Source organism: Lolium rigidum, chromosome 3 (assembly GCF_022539505.1).
Source record: "Lolium rigidum isolate FL_2022 chromosome 3, APGP_CSIRO_Lrig_0.1, whole genome shotgun sequence".
Classification (NCBI taxonomy): Eukaryota; Viridiplantae; Streptophyta; class Magnoliopsida; order Poales; family Poaceae; genus Lolium; species Lolium rigidum.
In genome coordinates this window covers 100,504,990-100,525,903 of record NC_061510.1, presented here as the reverse complement: position 1 = coordinate 100,525,903, position 20,914 = coordinate 100,504,990, and the positions used below count along the sequence as shown (strand labels likewise).

Below are 20,914 nucleotides of genomic sequence, written 5' to 3'. Positions count from 1 at the left end.
AGCGGAGTGTGTATCTCTCCCATAAAGTGAATGCTAGGATCCATTTTATTCAAACAAAACAAAAATAAAAACAAACGACGCTCCAAGAAAAAGCACATAAGATGTGGCCGAATAAAAATGTAGTTTCAGGGGAGGAACCTGATAATTTGTTGATGAAGAAGGGGATGCCTTGGGCATCCCCAAGCTTAGACGCTTGAGTCTTCTTGATATATGCAGGGGTGAACCACCGGGTGCATCCCCAAGCTTAGAGCTTTTCACTCTCCTTGATCATGTTGCATCATACTCCTCTCTTGATCCTTGAAAACTTCCTCCACACCAAACTCGAAACAACTCATTAGAGGGTTAGTGCACAATATAAATTGACATATTCAGAGGTGACACACTCATTCTTAACACTTCTGGACATTGCATAATGCTACTGGACATTAGTGGATCAAAGAAATTCATCCAACATAGCGAAAGAGGCAATGCGAAATAAAAGGCAGAATCTGTCAAAACAGAACAGTTCGTATTGACGAATTTTAAAATGGCACCAGACTTGCTCAAATGAAAATGCTCAAATTGAATGAAAGTTGCGTACATATCTGAGGATCATGCTCGTAAATTGGCATAATTTTCTGAGCTTCCTGCAGGGCAGTGGGCTCAGATTCGTGACAGCAAAGAAATCTGGAACTGCGCAGTAATCCAAATCTAGTACTTACTTTTCTATCAACGGCTTAACTTGGCACAACAAAACTCAAAACTAAGATAAGGAGAGGTTGCTACAGTAGTAAACAACTTCCAAGACACAAAATAAAAACAAAGTACTGTAGGTAAAAACATGGGTTGTCTCCCATAAGCGCTTTTCTTTAACGCCTTTCAGCTAGGCGCAGAAAGTGTGTATCAAGTAACATCGAGAGATGAAGCATCAACATCATAATTTGTTCTAATGATAGAATCATAAGGTACCTTCATTCTCTTTCTAGGGAAGTGTTCCATACCTTTCTTGAGAGGAAATTGATATTTTATATTACCTTCCCTCATATCAATAATAGCACCAACAGTTCGAAGAAAAGGTCTTCCCAATATAATTGGACAAGATGCATTGCATTCAATATCCAAGACAACAAAATCAACGGGAACAAGATTATTGTTAACGGTAATGCGAACATTATCAACTTTACCCAAAGGTTTCTTTGTAGAATGATCAGCAAGATTAACATCCAAATAACAATTTTTCAGCGGTGGCAAGTCAAGCATATTATAAATTTTCTTCGGCATAACAGAAATACTTGCACCAAGATCACATAAAGCATTACAATCAAAATCTTTAATCTTCATCTTAATGATGGGCTCCCAACCATCTTCTAGCTTTTTAGGAATAGAGGCTTCGCGTTCTAGTTTCTCTTCTCTAGCTTTTATGAGAGCATTTGTAATATGATGCGTGAAAGCCAAATTTATAGCACTAGCATTAGGACTTTTAGCAAGTTTTTGCAAGAACTTTATAACTTCAGAGATGTGGCAATCATCAAAATTCAAACCATTATAATCTAAAGCAATGGGATCATCATCCCCAATGTTGGAAAAAATTTCAGCGACTTTATCGCAAGCAGTTTCAGCAGTTTTAGCAGTTTCAGGCAGTTTTTCGCGCTTTGCATTAGAAGTGGAAACATTGCTAACACCAATTCTTTTATTAGTATGAGTAGGAGGTGCAGCAACATGTGTAGCATTAGCATTACTAGTGGTGGTAATAGTCCAAACTTTAGCTATATTCTTCTCTTTAGCTAGTTTTTCATTTTCTTCTCTATCCCACCTAGCACGCAGTTCAGCCATTAATCTTATATTCTCATTAATTCTAACTTGGATGGCATTTGCTGTAGTAACAATTTTATTATGATAATTCTCATTAGGCAAAACTTTTGATTTCAAAAGATCAACATCAGCAGACAAGACTATCGACTTTAGAAGCAAGTATATCAATTTTACCAAGCTTTTCTTCAACAGATTTGTTAAAAGCAGTTTGTGTACTAATAAATTCTTTAAGCATGGCTTCAAGTCCAGGGGGTGAATTCCTATTATTGTTGTAAGAATTTCCATAAGAATTACCATAGCCGTTGCCATTATTATAAGGATATGGCCTATAGTTATTACTAGAATTGTTCCGGTAAGCATTGTTGTTGAAATTATTATTTTTAATGAAGTTTACATCAACATGTTCTTCTTGTGCAACCAATGAAGCTAACGGAACATTATTAGGATCAATATTAGTCCTATCATTCACAAGCATAGACATAATAGCATCAACCTTATCACTCAAGGAAGAGGATTCTTCGACGAGAATTTACCTTCTTACCTTGTGGAGCTCTTTCCGTGTGCCATTCGGAGTAATTTATCATCATATCATCAAGAAGTTTTGTAGCCGCCCCCAATGTGATGGACATAAAGGTACCTCCAGCAGCTGAATCCAATAAATTCCGCGAAGAAAAATTTAGTCCTGCATAGAAGGTTTGGATGATCATCCAAGTAGTCGATCCATGGGTTGGGCAATTTTTAACCAGAGATTTCATTCTTTCCCAAGCTTGAGCAACATGTTCAGTATCTAATTGTTTAAAATTCATTATGCTACTCCTCAAAGATATAATTTTAGCAGGGGGATAATATCTACCAATAAAAGCATCCTTGCATTTAGTCCATGAATCAATACTATTCTTAGGCAGAGATAGCAACCAATCTTTAGCTCTTCCTCTTAATGAGAAAGGAAACAATTTTAGTTTAATAATATCACCATCTACATCTTTATATTTTTGCATTTCACATAGTTCAACAAAATTATTAAGATGGGCAGCAAGCATCATCGGAACTAACACCGGAAAATTGATGGTTCATAACAAGATTCGAGTAAAGCAGGTTTAATTTCAAAGAATTCTGCTGTAGTAGCAGGTGGAGCAATAGGTGTGCATAAGAAATCATTATTATTTGTGGTTGTGAAGTCACACAACTTAGTATTTTCAGCGTTGGCCATTTTAGCAACAGTAAATAAAGCAAACTAGATAAAGTAAATGCAAGTAAACTAATTTTTTTGTGTTTTCGATATAGCAAACAAGATAGCAAATAAAGTAAAACTAGCAACTAATTTTTTTGTATTTTGATTTAGTGCAGCAAACAAAGTAGTAAATAAAATAAAGCAAGACAAAAACAAAGTAAAGAGATTGAGAAGTGGAGACTCCCCTCGCAGCGTGTCTTGATCTCCCCGGCAACGGCGCCAGAAAATATGCTTGATGGCGTGTATTTCACACGTTCGTTGGGCAACCCCAAGAGGAAGGTATGATGAGCACAGCAGCAAGTTTTCCCTCAGAAAGAAACCAAGGTTTATCGAACCAGGAGGAGCCAAGAAGCACGTTGAAGGTTGATGGCGGCGGGATGTAGTGCGGCGCAACACCGGAGATTCCGGCGCCAACGTGGAACCCGCACAACACAACCAAGCTACTTTGCCCCAACGAAACAGTGAGGTTGTCAATCTCACCGGCTTGTCTGTAACAAAGGATTAACCGTATTGTGTGGAAGATGATTGTTTGCGAGAGAAAACAGTAGAAACAAGTATTGCAAGTAGATTGTATTTCAAGTAAAGAGAATTGGACCGGGGTCCACAGTTCACTAGAGGTGTCTCTCCCATAAGACGAACGAGCATGTTGGGTGAACAAATTACAGTTGGGCAATTGACAAATAAAGAGAGCATGACCATGCACATACATATCATGATGAGTATAGTGAGATTTAATTGGGCATTACGACAAAGTACATAGACCGCCATCCAACTGCATCTATGCCTAAAAAGTCCACCTTCAGATTATCATCCGAACCCCCTCCAGTATTAAGTTGCAAAGCAACAGACAATTGCATTAAGTATGGTGCGTAATGTAATCAACAACTACATCCTTAGACATAGCATCAATGTTTTATCCCTAGTGGCAACAAGCACAACACAACCTTAGAACTTTCCGTCACTTGTCCCGTGTGTCAATGCGGGCATGAACCCACTATCGAGCATAAGTACTCCCTCTTGGAGTTAAAAGCATCTACTTGGCCAGAGCATCTACTAATAACGGAGAGCATGCAAGATCATAAACAACACATAAGCATAGCTTTGATAATCAACATAACAAGTATTCTCTATTCATCGGATCCCAACAAACGCAACATATAGAATTACATATAGATGATCTTGATCATGATAGGCAGCTCACAAGATCCGACAATGATAGCACAATGGGGAGAAGACAACCATCTAGCTACTGCTATGGACCCATAGTCCAGGGGTAGACTACTCACTCATCACTCCGGAGGCGACCATGGCGGTGTAGAGTCCTCCGGGAGATGATTCCCCTCTCCGGCAGGGTGCCGGAGGCGATCTCCAGGATCCCCCGAGATGGGATCGGCGGCGACGGCGTCTCGCAATGTTTTCCGTATCGTGGCTCTCGGCACCGGGGGTTTCGTCACGGAGGCTATTTGTAGGCGGAAGGGCAGGTCAAGAGGCGGCGCAGGGGGCCCACACCACGGGCCGGCGCGGCCAAGGGGGCCCGCGCCGCCCTAGGGTTTGGCGCCCCCGTGGCCCCTCTTCGTCTCTCCTTCGGACTTCCGGAAGCTTCGTGAGAAAATAGGCCTCCGGGCTTTTATTTTGTCCAATTCCGAGAATATTTCTTTACTAGGATTTCTGAAACCAAAAACAGCAGAAAACAAGCAATCGGCACTTCGGCATCTTGTTAATAGGTTAGTTCCGAAAAATGCACGAATATGATATAAAGTGTGCATAAAACATGTAGATAACATCAATAATGTGGCATGGAACACAAGAAATTATCGATACGTTGGAGACGTATCGATGGACGTAACAGAGCAAGGGGATGGAGTGGCGAACCGTTCGGCACGGATAAATAAAGTGGGTGTAGTGGAGGTTTAATGCCATGACGGTTCTCGAGGACGTTATGCCGAAATTATCAATTCGTGCGAGAGAAGCCCAGGAGGCGAGGCGAAATGATGGAAGATTCTGCGGCGGTTCGCTCTGCCACGACATGACCCGACGGAAGAAAAGCGTAATGATTTTGGAAATGTCATTTCCAAAACCAGGGGGGCATGTGTTATCACCAGAATTTGACCGAGTCAGAGGTGGGCCGCGATCAAGATGGACTTAAAGAATATACATAGAAGAAATACATGAATCGGCCTTGTGTACCAAGTTTGGGCTAGTTGCCCGTGTATCTGTACCATAGTAGGATACGTGTCGGTTAGGAGTTAGAGTTTTACCCGTGCACGGTTAGGTGCACACCTGAATTAGAAAGTCCCCCGGACTATAAATATGTATCTAGGGTTTATGGAATAAACAAAAACCAACGTTCAACACAACCAATCTCGGCGCATCGCCAACTCCTTCGTCTCGAGGGTTTCTTCCGGTAAGCACCATGCTGCCTAGATCGCATCTTGCGATCTAGGCAGCACAAGCTTATTACGTTGTTCATGCGTTGCTCGTGCTGAAGCCTTTTTGATGGCGAGCAACGTAGTTATCTTAGATGTGTTAGGGTTAGCATTGTTCTTCGTATCATATGCTGTCGTAGTGCAACCCTTATACATCTAGCCGCCCTTACACCTATCTTAGGTGTAGGGGCGGCACCCGCTTGATCATTGTTTAGTAGATCCGATCCGTTATGGTTGCTCCTTGTTCTTCAAGGATTAGTTTAATATCCGCAATAGTTAGGCCTTACAAAGGGTTGGAGGATCCAGCGGCGTGTAGGGTGGAGTTTGCTAGCCCTAGACGAGATGTTCCGGGGATCAACCTCGTGTTGGTTTTTAGGCCCCTGTCTAGGATCGGCTTACGGTCACCGTACGCGAGCGCGAGGCCCAATCGTGAGTAGGATGATCCGATTATGCGGTGAAAACCCTAAATCGTCGTAGATCGCTTTAGCTTTATCTTGATCAAGCAGGACCACCATATATTCGTGCACCTCGTACGAATCATGGGTGGATCGGCTCATTGAGCCGATTCACAGGACAACCTGAGAGCCGATCGAGGCTCGTATTTAACGTTTACGTGTATGCCATGCAGGAACTAAGCGAGGCATCATCCAAACACCTTCCTGACCAGGTATAGGTCAGGTGGCACGCCCTTGCGACAGCATCGGACGTGTGACCAGAAGGCTTTGCGGGCCGTCGCTCTGAGGGACTGGGGCCAGCCACAGCCCTGAGTTGTTCCCGGCTCTACGGTGTTGCCAGTCGCTGCCCGCCGGTGGGTTTCTGACCGCAACACTAGTGCATTGGACCCATTAATCATTTACTGTGATAACATGGGTGCCATCGCCAATGCACAAGAGCCAAGGTCACACAAGAGGCTGAAGCATATCAAGCTGCGTTACCACTCGATTCGCGAGTACATCGAAGATGGAGAAGTAAAGATTTGCAAAGTACACACCGATCCGAATGTAGCAGATCCGTTGACTAAAGCTCTCCCTAGGGAAAAGCATGACCAACACCGAATACCATGGGTGTTAGGTATATTACAATGTAATCTAGATTATTGACTCTAGTGCAAGTGGGAGATCGAAGGAGATATGCCCTAGAGGCAATAATAAAGTGGTTATTATTTATATCTTTATGTTTATGATAAATGTTTATATATCATGCTATAATTGTATTAACCGAAACATTAGTACATGTGTGATATGTAGACAACAAAGAAGTCCCTAGTATGCCTCTTAAACTAGCTTGTTGATTAATAGATGATTAGTTTCATAATCATGAACATTGGATGTTATTAATAACAAGGTTATATCATTGTATGAATGATGTAATGGATACACCCAAATTAAGCGTAGCATAAGATCCCGTCATTAAGTTATTTGCTATAAGCTTTCGATACATAGTTACCTAGTCCTTATGACCATGAGATCATATAAATCACTTATACCGGAAAGGTACTTTGATTACACAAAACACCACTGCGTAAATGGGTGGCTATAAAGGTGGGATTAAGTATCCGGAAAGTATGAGTTGAGGCATATGGATCAACAGTGGAATTTTTCCATCCCGATGATGGATAGATATACTCTGGGCCCTCTCGGTGGAATGTCGTCTAATGTCTTGCAAGCATATGAATAAGTTCATAAGAGACCACATACCACGGTACGAGTAAAGAGTACTTGTCAGGAGACGAGGTTGAACAAGGTATGGAGTGATACCGAAGATCAAACCTCGGACAAGTAAAATATCGCGTGACAAAGGGAATTGGTATTGTATGTGAATGGTTCATTCGATCACTAAAGTCATCGTTGAATATGTGGGAGCCATTATGGATCTCCAGATCCCGCTATTGGTTATTGGTCGGAGTGAGTACTCAACCATGTCCGCATAGTTCACGAACCGTAGGGTGACACACTTAAAGTTGGATGTTGAAATGTTAGTACTTGAATATGGAATGGAGTTCGAATATTTGTTCGGAGTCCCGGATGAGATCCCGGACATCACGAGGAGTTCCGGAATGGTCCGGAGAATAAGATTCATATATAGGATGTCATTTTATGTGAATTAAAATGTCGCGGAAGGTTCTATGGAAGGTTCTAGAAGGTTCTAGAAAAGTCCGGAAGAAACCACCAAGGAAGGTGGAGTCCACATGGGACCCCACGTCCATGGCCGGCCAACCCTAGTGGGGGAGGAGTCCCAAGTGGACTCCCCCTTAGGGGGCCGGCCACCCACCCATATGGGAGGTGGAACTCCCACCTTTGGTGGGAGGTCCTAGCTTGGCTAGGTTTCCCCTCCTTATGGAAGGTTTTGGTTCGGGTCTTATTCGAAGACTTGGAGACCAACTCTTGGGGATCCACCTATATAATGAGGGGCCAAGGGAGGGGGCCGGCCACCCCAAGACCACAAGCTGGCCGCCCCTTGAAGTGGCCGGCCGGCCACCCCCTCCCAAACCCTAGCCGCCCCTCTCCTCCATATCTCCCGCGTAGCTTTAGCGAAGCTCCGCCGGAGTTCTCCACCGCCACCGACACCACGCCGTCGTGCTCGTCGGATTCAAGAGGAGCTACTACTTCCGCTGCCCGCCGGAACGGGAGGTGGACGTCGTCTTCATCAACAACCGAACGTGTGACCGAGTACGGAGGTGCTGCCCGTTCGTGGCGCCGGAACCGATCGTGATCAAGATCTTCTACGCGCTTTTGCAAGCGGCAAGTGAACGTCTACCGCAGCAACAAGAGCCTCATCTTGTAGGCTTTGGAATCTCTTCAAGGGTGAGACTCGATACCCCCTCGTTGCTACCGTCTTCTAGATTGCATCTTGGCTTGGATTGCATGTTCGCGGTAGGAATTTTTTTGTTTTCTATGCAACGTTATCCTACATATGGGTCCATAGCAGTAGCTAGATGGTCGTCTTCTCCTCATTGTACTATCATGTTAGATCTTGTGAGCTGCCTATCATGATCAAGATCATCTATTTGTAATCCTTCATGTTGTGTTTGTTGGGATCCGATGAATATTGAATACTATGTCAAGTTGATTATCAATCTATCATATATGTTATTTATGTTCTTGCATGCTCTCTGTTGCTAGTAGAGGCTCTGGCCAAGTTGATACTTGTGACTCCAAGAGGGAGTATTTATGCTCGATAGTGGGTTCATGCCTCCATTAAATCTGGGACGAGTGACGAAAAGTTCTAAGGTTGTGGATGTGTCGTTGCTACTAGGGATAAAACATCGATGCTTTGTCTAAGGATATTTGTGTTGATTACATTACGCACCATACTTAATGCAATTGTCCGTTGTTTACAACTTAATACCTGGAAGGGGTTCGGATGATAACTCTGAAGGTGGACTTTTTAGGCATAGATGCATGTCGGATAGCGGTCTATGTACTTTGTCGTTATGCCCCGATTAAATCTCATAGTACTCATCATGATATATGTATGTGCATTGTTATGCCTTCTTTATTTGTCAATTGCCCAACTGTAATTTGTTCACCCAACATCTGCTATCTTATGGGAGAGACACCACTAGTGATCTGTGGACCCCGGTCCTATTATTTACATCTGAAATACAATCTACTGCAATTGTTCTTTACTGTTCTTCGCAAACAACCATCATCATCCACACTATAGATCTAATCCTTTGTTTACAGCAAGCCGGTGAGATTGACAACCTCGCTGTTACGTTGGGGCAACGTTCGTGATTGTGTTGTGCAGGTTCCACGTTGGCGCCGGAATCCCCGGTGTTGCGCCGCACTACACTCCGCCACCAACAACCTTCAACGTGCTTCTTGGCTCCTCCTGGTTCGATAAACATTGGTTTCTTTCTGAGGGAAAACTTGCTACTGTACGCATCACACCTTCCTCTTGGGGTTCCCAACGGACGTGTCGACTGCACGCATCAATCATGCATGAAATTGGTTCTTGTGAACTTGAAGATATTGATGTGGTTATTCGGTTAGCTAATAGAGAAACTATCTCTCCTATTGGTATTGTTCGAGATGTGGAAGTTCTATGTGGTAAGATTAAATATCCTGCTGACTTTTTGGTATTTGGTTCTGCTGCTAGTAAGTATTGTCCTATTATTTTGTGTAGACCTTTCCTAAATACTTGTGGAGCTGTTATAGATTGCAAGAAGGAAAAGATTATGGCTAAATTTGCTGGTGAATCTTATGAGTTTAATTTCTCTAAATTTGCCAAAACTCCTTATAAAGCTGATTTGCCTAATAATGATTTTAGAGTTGAACAAAGGTGCGTTTATTGCTCTTGCTCCTAATAATCCTTTGCAGCAACATTTGGAGAATAGTGAGAGTGAAGTTTTTAGGGAAGAAAGAAATGAGCTTGATGAAATTTTCCTTCGTCAACCTATTCTGAAACATGACTTACCGGTTGAAGATCTAGGTACAACACCACCTCCAAAGGAAGATCCTGTTTTTGATTTAAAACCATTGCCTGATAATCTTAAGTATGCTCATATTGATGATAAGAAAATATATCCTGTTATTATTAGTTCTAAGCTTTCAGATATTGAGGAAGAAAGGTTATTGGAAATATTGAAGAAACACCGAGGAGCTATTGGCTATACTCTTGATGACTTGAAGGGGATTTCTCCCTCTATTTGCCAACATGCTATCAATATGGAAGATGATGCAAAGCCTGTTGTTGAGCATCAACGTCGTCTAATTCCGAAGATGAAGGATGTGGTAAGGAATGAGGTATTAAAACTTCTTGAAGCTGGTATTATATATCCTATTGCTGATAGTAAATGGGTTAGTCCTGTGCATTGTGTTCCTAAGAAAGGAGGAATGACTCGTTGTGCCTAATGATAATGATGAGCTCATCCCTCAAAGAGTAGTTGTAGGGTATAGAATGTGCATTGATTATCGAAAAGTTAATAAGGTTACTAAGAAAGATCATTACCCTTTACCCTTTATTGATCAAATGTTAGAAAGGTTGTCTAAAAATACTCATTTTTGCTTTCTTGATGGTTATTATGGGTTTTCACAAATTGCTGTTAAAGCTAAAGATCAATAGAAAACCACTTTCACTTGTCCCTATGGAACTTATGCTTATAGGCGTATGCCTTTTGGTTTATGTAATGCTCCTGCTACCTTTCAAAGATGCATGTCCGCTATTTTTCATGGATTTTGTGAGAGTATTGTAGAGGTATTCATGGATGATTTTTCTCGTCTATGGGAATTCTTTTGATAATTGCTTGCGAAACCTTGATAAAGTATTGCAGAGATGTGAAGAAACTAACCTTGTTCTTAATTGGGAGAAATGCCACTTTATGGTTAATGAAGGAATTGTATTGGGACATAAAATTTCTGAGAGAAGTATTGAAGTTGATAGAGCTAAAGTTGAAGCAATTGAGAAGATGCCTTATCCTAGGGATGTTAAAGGTATTCGTAGTGTTCTTGGTCATGCTGGGTTTTATAGGAGATTTATTAAAGACTTTTCTAAGATTTCAAAGCCTCTTACTAATCTTCTTCAAAAAGATGTACCTTTTGTTTTTGATGATGATTGTAAGGAAGCTTTTGAAACTCTAAAGAAAGCCTTAACAACTGCTCCCGTAGTTGAACCTCCTGATTGGAATTTGCCTTTTGAAATTATGTGTGATGCTAGTGATTTTGCTGTAGGCGCTGTTCTTGGACAACGAGTAGATAAGAAATTGAATGTTATTCATTATGCTAGCAAAACTCTTGATGCTGCTCAAAGAAATTATGCTACAACTGAAAAAGAATTATTAGCTGTAGTCTTTGCTTGTGATAAGTTTAGATCCTATATTGTTGATTGATGACCCACAAGTATAGGGGGTGTATCGTAGTATCTTCGATAAGTAAGAATGTCGATCCCAACGAGGAGCAGAAGGTGTTGACAAGCAGTTTCGATGAAGGTTTCACTGTAAATGCTCACAGACAAGTATTCAGGGGGTTTTGATGTGACAGATGAAATAAGTACGAGTAAGTAAAATGCGAGAGAAATAATTGCAGCGAGTGGCCCAATCCTTTTTAGCACAAAGGACAAGCCGGTTTGTTTACTTATAATGACCAAACGTTCTCGAGGACACATGGGATTTTAGTCTAGTGCTTTCGCTACATACGAACTGATTAATCTTCATTGTTTTGATAAGTGTTGTGTGGGTGAACCTGTGCTAATGTACCGCCCTTCCTAGGACTAATACATACTTGTGATTATACCCCTTGCAAGCATCCGCAACTACAAGAAAGTAATTAAGATAAATCTAACCACAGCCTTAAACTCGAGATCCCGCGATCCCTCCTCGCATCGATATACCAACGGGGGTTTAGGTTTCTCGTCACTCCGGCAACCCCGCAATTGGCAAACGAGTACAAGATGCATTCCCCTAGGCCCATAAATGGTGAAGTGTCGTGTAGTCGACGTTCACACGACACCACTAGAAGAATAACACCACAACTTAAATATCATAACATTGAATATTACTCAACCATAGTTCACTACTAACATTTAGACTTCACCCATGTCCTCAAGAACTAAACGAACTACTCACGAGACATCATATGGAACATGATCGGAGGTGATATGATGATGAATAACAATCTGAACATAAACTTGGTTCAATGGTTTCACTCAATAGCATCAACAACAAGTATGAATAGATACCGGGAGAGTTTCCCCTATCAAACAATCAAGATCAAACCCAAATTGCTACGGCGGTGACGAGGTGTTGCGGAGGAGATGGCGGTGATGATGGTGGAGATGATGATGATGGTGATGAAGATGATGTCCAGCTCGATGGCGGTGACGATGGCGTCGATTTCCCTCCGGGAGGGAATTTCCCCGACGGATTCCTCGCCCGCCGGAGAGCTCTTTTCTCTCGGTGTTCTCCGCCCGCGCGAGGCGGCCGTAACCCTTCGTGAGGATTCCTCCGTGGCTTAGGTCTTCGGGACGAAGGGTTTGGCGAAGAAAAGGAGGCGAAAGGGGTCGTGGGCCCCTCACACCACATGGCGGCGCGGCCGGGGCTCGGGCCGCGCCGCCCTAGGGTGTGGGCCCACCCTGGCTCCTCCTTCTGGCTTCCTTCGTCATCTTGAAAAATAGGATTTTTGGTATAATTTCCTTCCACAGTCGATCTTCCGAAATATTGCTTTCTGACGGTGCTTTTTCCAGCAGAATCCTGGCTCCGGCGTTCGATCCTCCAATAATGATGAAACATGCAAAATAGATGAAATAACATAAGTATTGTGTCCCAATATGAAATATATCAATGAATAACAGCAAATTATGATATAAAATAGTGATGCAAATTGGACGTATCATTGATTCAAAAGTTACAATTCATACTGATCATGCTGCAATTAGATACCTTATGACAAAGAAAGATGCTAAGCCAAGGCTTATTAGATGGGTACTTCTTTTGCAAGAATTTGATTTGCATATTATAGATAGGAAAGGTGCTGATAATCCTGTTGCTGATAATTTGTCTAGATTGGAAAATATTACTTATGATCTTGTTCCTGTTAATGGTAGTTTTCCAAATGAACAATTGGCTGTAATAAAGGTGAGCTCGCGAGATAATCCTTGGTACGCTGATTATGCTAACTTTATTGTATCCAAGTACTTGCCTCCCACCTTTTCAGCTCAGCAAAGGAGGAAATTCTTTTATGACTTGAGGCATTATTTTTGGGATGACCCACACTTATATAAAGAAGGAGTGGATGGTATTCTGCGAAGATGTGTTCCCGAATATGAACAACAGAAGATATTGAGTAAATGTCATGGTAGTGTTTATGGAGGACATCACGCCGGAGATAGGACCGCGCAAAAGGTTCTACAATCAGGTTTTTATTGGCCAACTCTCTTCAAAGATGCAAGGAAGTTTATTTTATCTTGTGATGAATGTCAAAGGGTTGGTAATATCTCCAGACGCAATGAAATGCCTATGAATTATACTCTTGTTATTGAACCATTCAATTGTTGGGGATTTGACTTCATGGGTCCTTTCCCTTCTTCAGAAGGTAACACTCATATACTTGTCGTTGTTGATTATGTTACTTAATGGGTGGAAGCCATACCTACAAAAAGTGCTGATGGTGAGACCTCTTTAAGAATGCTTTTAGATATTATTTTTCCTAGATTTGGAGTTCCTAGATATATTATGACTGATGGAGGTTCTCATTTTATGCATGGTGGTTTTAGAAAAACTCTTGCTAAATATGGTATTAATCATAGAATTGCTTCTGCTTATCATCCTCAAACTAGTGGGCAAGTAGAATTATCAAATAGAGAGATTAAATCTATCTTGCAAAAGACCGTTAATAAATCTAGAAAGAACTGGGCTATTAAATTGAAAGAAGCACTATGGGCTTATAGAACTGCTTATAAAAATCCCATGGGTATGTCACCGTATAAAATGGTTTATGGGAAAGCTTGTCATTTACCTTTAGAACTAGAGCACAAAGCTTACTGGGCCGTGAGAGAACTTAATAAAGATCCTAAACTTGCCGGTAAGAAGAGATTGCTACAATTGAGTTCTCTAGATGAATGGAGAAGTGAAGCGTATGAAAATGCTAAACTCTTTAAAGAGAAAGTTAAGAAATGGCATGATAGAAGAATTATTAAAAGAGAATTTAATGTTGGAGATAAAGTCCTATTGTATCGGTCTCGTCTCAGATTTTTTGCAGGGAAATTACTCTCAAAATGGGAAGGACCATATGTCATTGATGAGGTGTATCGATCGAGAGCAATTAAAATTAGCTCTCGCAAGGTAATGCCACACAAGTGGTGAATGGACAAAGACTCAAGCATTATATCTCGGGTGATTCTTATAATGAAGATGTTGATGTTATTCAAGTGGTAACTCCGGAAGCTTTCATCAAAGACCAAGTTGACAGCCCTGCAGAGTCCGACTTTGAATAGGTAACAGTTCTGGTAAGAAAAAGTCCGCGTTTAACTTTCCGAACAATGTTTTTGCAACTTTTGGAAAATATGAAAAATTACGAGATCGAAACGGAGTGGAGGAGACACACGAGGAGGTGCCCCCATAGGCCGGCGCGGGCCCCAGCCTGGCCGCGCCGCCCTGTGAGGAGGTCCCCTCGTTGCTCCTTTCCGACTCTGGTTCGACCTGGTACTTTCCGTTTGTCGAGAAATTTTTTGCTATATAATCCCCCGGACCCCTGGAGGTCCGTATATCGTTTTCTCAACGTGTTTTGTTTCGAGCTGTTTCTGCCAGGATCTATCTTTGATCTAGAAGCATCATGGCCTCCAACAACAAGGACAAGGAGCCTTTGGAGGAAGTGAAGGGGGTGCCCTCAACAAAAAGGAAGCGGCAAACTACGGGGAGTAAGCCAATCGTGGTGGGATCGGTTAACACTGGACGTTCTTTTTCTCATAACTTGCAGGGACCTCTACCGCCTGCTCTTAGCCTCAACTCTTTCCCTGCTGTGGAGGAAGCACTACGGGTCACCGATGAGTTTTGTGATCAATACCGTGCTCTGAGAAGGGAGGTGGAAATACTTCAGGAGGAGAACCACCGACTTCGCAGAATGCTGGAGTATCACTCAATTTCCATCACAAGGCCACCACCGGCATCTTTGGACAACAATGAACCTCTTCGAGTCTTAGTGCAGAATTGCCAAACTGAGAAGCTGAAGTTGAAGGAGATCTTTAAGAATCGCGGGAAGAATTCATCACCACCGCCGAAGGAGTAATTCATCATCGGTATTGGCATCCCCTTGGTTTGTTCCAAGCTTGGGGGAGTGCCGCGGTATCACATCATCACTATCTTTTACCTTTTTACTTTCAAGTAGTGTCATATCATGAGTAGGGAAGTTATCATATAAGATGTGTTGCGGTATGGAAGTATCTCTCTTTAGTTGGTTATCTATGTATCCCTTGGTGTGAGTTATCATTATGGAATATTAATGAGAAGTCTTATCATTTACATATTGCACATCTTATTTTAGTTTGCAATCTCTATTATATGATTAATCTTGTTGTTAGTATTGGTATCACTTTGGGAGCATTGAGTAAATCTATTTGGTTTTGGCAAACTTAGCATTGGTCAATAGCAACAACACTTTGAGTTTTTTTAATTAGAGAAGAGGAAACACATGTAGATATGTTATTATCTTTCTTGTTAGTTCCTAGCTTAGTATTCTGAAGTTAAAATTGTTTGTGCTTACAAGTAAGATGCATGATTGTTTCTATCACATGTATATTTGTTTGTTTCCTTCAACTCTTATGCTTGCTAATTAACCTTGCTAGCCAAAGACCTGTACCGAGAGAGAATACTTCTCGTGCATCCAAACCCTTAAACCAAACCTATGCCATCAGTGTCCACCATAACTACCTACTATGTGGTATTTCCCTGCCATTCCAAGTAAATACTTCATGTGCTACCTTTAAACAATTCAAAAGTTATTACCTCTTATTTGTGTCAATGTTTTATAGCTCATGAGGAAGTATGTGGTGTTTTATCTTTAAATCTTGTTGGGCAGCTTCCACTAATGGACTAGTGGCTTCATCCACTTATCCTATAATTTTGCAAAAGGAGCTGGCAACGGGGTTCCCAGCCCCAATTAATCAACTTTCATTAATAACTCTCTTCACATGTTTTGCCCTGATTCATCAGTAAGCAACTTAATTTTGCAATAGACACTCCTCCATGGTATGAGATTGTTGGAAGGCACCCGAGGATTTGGTTAGCCATGGCTTGTGTAAGCAAAGGTTGGGGGAGTGTCATCGTTAAATAAACTAAAGTACATGTGTAAACAAAAGAGAAGAGGGATGATCTACCTTGCTGGTAGAGATAACGTCCTTCATGGGAGCCGCTCTTTGGAGGTCTGTTTGGCAAGGGGGTTTGAGTACCCGCTACCATCCGTTGACAACAACAAACACCTCTCAAAACTTTACTTTTATGTTCTCTATATGATTTCAAAACTTAAAAAGCTCTAGCACATGATTTAATATCTGCTTCCCTCTGCGAAGGGCCTGTCTTTTACTTTATGTTGAGTCAGTAGACCTATTTCCCTCCATCTCAAGCAAGCATTTGAGTTGTTGTGATCAAACCATTTATATTGTGATCTATTTCATCGTGCCTTTTACTCTTCCTTGTTTAGTGCAAGTTTTATCTGAATGAATATAGCTTTGAAAGTTATCAATGATTATGAGGAGATTACTATGATTGAGTATGCAAGTTTATTATAAGCTTTAATATGAGAGCGCTGCTCAATAGATAAGTATAATCTGATAACTGTTCTCTGACTAAGAACAAAGTTTGCCATCACCAATTATGATTCCTTATGCACCTTTATTTGTGATTACCTTCTACTTGTTTCAAGTTGAATTATATGAGGAAATTGTTTATTAGAATGTCTTGTGTGAATGAATATGATGCTTCTTGTACGTATTTTATTTATCGACTCTTCACTCCATAAACATGTGGTCTTGTTTACCGAGTTCAGTTTCGCTTGGGGACAAGCGAAGTCTAAGCTTGGGGGAGTTGATACGTCCATTTTGCATCACTATTTTATATCATAATTTGCTGTTATTCATTGATATATTTCATATTTGGAGATGATACTTATGTTATTTCATCTATTTTGCATGTTTCATGATTATTGGAGGATCGCGCACCGGAGTCAGGATTCTGCTGGAAAAAGCACCGTCAGAATGCGATATTTCGGAAGATCAACAGTTGACGGAAATTATATGAAAAATCCTATTTTTCCGGAAGACGAAGGGAGCCAGAAGGGGGAGCCGAGGGGACCCGAGGTGGGCCCACCTCATAGGCTAGCGCGGCCCAAGGCCTGGCCGCGCCGCCCTGTGAGGAGGGGGCCCACAGCCCCCTCTTGCCTCCTTTTCTTCGCGTACGTCTTCGTCCCGAAAACCTAAGCCCCAGAGGATAGTCGCGAGGAGTCACAGCCGCCTCTGCGGGGCGGAGAACACCAGAGAGAAAAGAGCTCTCCGGCAGGCTGAAATCCGCCGGGGAAATTCCCTCCCGGAGGGGGAAATCGACGCCATCGTCACCGTCATCGAGCTGGACATCATCTCCATCATCATCATCATCATCATCATCATCATCATCATCATCATCATCATCATCATCACCGCCATCTCCACCGCTGCACCTCGTCACCGCTGTAGCAATTTGGGTTTGATCTTGACTGTTTGATAGGGGAAACTCTCCCGGTGTTGATTTCTACTTGTTATTGATGCTACTGAGTGAAACTATTGAACCAAGGTTTATGTTCAGATTGTTATTCATTATCATATTACCTCTGATCATGTTCCATATGATGTCTCGTCAGTAGTTCGTTTAGTTCTTGAGGACATGGGTGAAGTCTAAATGTTAGTAGTGAATTATGTTGGTTAGTATTCAATGTTATGATATTTAAGTTGTGGTGTTATTCTTCTAGTGGTGTCGTGTGAACGTCGACTACATGACACTTCACCATTTATGGGCCTAGGGGAATGCATCTTGTATTCGTTTGCCAATTGCGGGGTTGCCGGAGTGACAGAAACCTAAACCCCCGTTGGTATATCGGTGCAGGAGGGATAGCGGGATCTCAGAGTTTAAGGTTGTGGTTAGATTTATCTTAATTACTTTCTTGTAGTTGCGGATGCTTGCAAGGGGTATAATCACAAGTATGTATTAGTCCTAGGAAGGGCAGTACATTAGCATAGGTTCACCCACACAACACTTATCAAAACAATGAAGATTAATCAGCTATATGAAGCGAAAGCACTAGACTAAATTCCCGTGTGTCCTCAAGAACGTTTGATCATTATAAGTAAACAAACCGGCTTGTCCTTTGTGCTAAAAAGGATTGGGCCACTCGCTGCAATTATTTCTCTCGCACTTTATTTACTTGTACTTTATTCACCCGCTATATCAAAACCCCCGAATACTTGTCTCGTGAGCATTTACAGTGAATCCTTCATCGAAACTGCTTGTCAACACCTTCTGCTTCTCGTTGGGATCGACATTCTTACTTATCGAAGATACTACGATACACCCCCTATACTTGTGGGTCATCAGGGCGACGCGAGGGATCCACACAACAGGGCCGCGCGGCCAGGGCCTGGGCCGCGCCGCCCTGGCGTGGCATCGCCTCGTCGCCCCACTTCGTTTCCCTTTCGGACTTCTGGAAGCTTCGTGGAAAAATAAGATTCTGGGCGTTGATTTCGTCCAATTCCGAGAATATTTCCATACTAGGATTTCTGAAACCAAAAATAGCAGAAAACAGCAACTGGCTCTTCGGCATCTCGTCAATAGGTTAGTGCCGGAAAATGCATAATAATGACATATAATGTGTATAAAACATGTGAGTATCATCATAAAAGTAGCATGGAACATAAGAAATTATATATACGTTTGAGACGTATCACGAGGCAAGGCAAGCCGACGGACGGAGCGCCGCACGCGCGCTCCGGCGAGGGAGCGAGGCCGCCTCGACTGCGACGGCGCCGCCGCTAGAGAGGGAGGGTGGGGGTTAGCTAGGGTTTCGTGGGTTGGGAGGAATCCGTTCGGTGGAAATGGGGATGGTTTGGTTTTGCGCGTTTAGGCGTGGGGAGGTGAGAGAAGAAGGAGGCGCGACGCGACTCGGTCGGTCGATCGCTGAGTGATCGACTCCCCTGACGTGTCAGCTCCCGGCACGGCGTGCACGTCGCTGAAGGTGGACTTGGCTGATGCAGAATCGTCAAACTACGGTTAAAGTACACACACTCCCGAGCTAGCAAGTGGTTTTCCTTTGATGAGGCGCGACTCGGCCGACCGACCGACCGACCGCTCTCACCTTTGATTTGACTCGGCGCGTATAAACTTCAAGGGTTTTCCTTTTTTTTCCTCTTTGGGGGTAAAACTTCTGAACAGAACGAATCAGTCAAATCAGAAACGGGTTCTCCTCTCGGCGGCCGTCCGCCTGGCCACCACCTTCCTCGCCCCCAGGGGCGCCTTCGTCACCAAGGTCTTCAGGTCCCAGGATTTCAACGCCATCCTCTTCTGTCTCCGGCAGCTCTTCGACAAGGTCGAGGTGCACAAACCTGCAGCGAGCCGCGGCTCCTCCGCTGAAATCTACATCGCCTGCCTGAAATACAAAGCCCCCGCGAGGATTCATCCGGAGCTTCTCGATATCAAGCACCTGTTCAGCGTGGATTCAGACAAGGAATTGCCCATCATCGATGTGCTTAGCTCTAACAAGTCCAAGAAAAGACCTTCTGCTGGGTATGAACCTGGAGTCACGGTGCTGAGGAACGTTGGTCTCGCGTCAGATTTCATATGGTCGGATGCCCAGACACCGCAGGAATTTCTTGGGCTCTTGTACTGAAATTTCATTTGATGATCCTGCATCTCTGCCTATCAAGAATCACGAGCTTACTACGGATGAGGTGAGATTCCTCTGCGAGGATTTACGGGTGCTGGATAAAAATAGCTGCAAGCATATCTTGAGGTGGCGCGTACGCCTCAGGAAATCACTCTCGTCGTCATCTTCACAAGTTACACTTACGCCAAAGGCTGATGGTACTGCGACCGACGTCAAGGTAAAAGACGACGATCAACTCTTGCAGGAGATGGAGGAATTGGTGACTCCCATTGACAGAAAGCAAACGGGAGAGAAGAAGCGACAGTCAAGGCGTCGTGCCAAGGATAAAGCACGCAAGGCCACGGGAGTGCAAATTGATGATGCGACAGAAGATAACGATGCTCAGCTGGACAAAATGCTCGACGAAGCTTACGAGCGTTATGTGACAAAAAAGGATGGAAAGGTAAAACAAGAATGCAAACGTGCCAAGCGGACCAATCTTGATGCTGATGCAGATTTATCAGAGGGACGTGAAGATGATGGTCACGGCATTGGCACTGATCAAGGTTCGGATGAAGATCAAGATCAAGAGACCATTGGCGGAGCCACGGCCCGGCATGCCCGGGCAGCTGCCCGGGCTAAGCTGCTCAATTCCCTTGAAGCCTTACCAGGGAGTGAGACTTTAAGCTAGACTTTATATGGGCAAGCCACTGCAAGAGACCAAACTCCCTTTTATTATGTTAGATACAGAGAAGCCAACAAAGGAGTAGATTGCAAAGCAGTGCTTCAATCAGGATGTGATCACAAAATCAAGAACTAGCCTAGTTGAGCAGAGTGGAAGTGAAGATGGAAGAGAGAAGTCACCTAAGAATTCAAAAAAGATGATGGATTCAGGAAGGAGGAGAAACTGGCTAAAGCTCAGCGCTGGAGTCCTGCATTGAGTCAAGTTAGTTTAACATGGTATGGATGAGTAGATAGGCATATCTCATGTTGAATTTCTTCTGTTGGATAGTAGCTCCGTACTGCTGAGTTTTTGTTATTCGTTTACTTTTATGAGGGATTTTACGTTTGTCTGAATAGTTCTGTAAGTTGAGTTATTTTTCTATGGGCGCTTAGTGGACGATAATTTATGTTTCATTATCTGTTTG

At 42.8% G+C, this 20,914-nt stretch overlaps 1 pseudogene; it reads left to right on the top strand.

Moving 5' to 3' along the window:
- Nucleotides 1-18,999: 18,999 nt before the first annotated feature.
- On the top strand, nt 19,000-20,707 carry LOC124695259 (annotated as a pseudogene).
- Nucleotides 20,708-20,914: the final 207 nt, after the last annotated feature.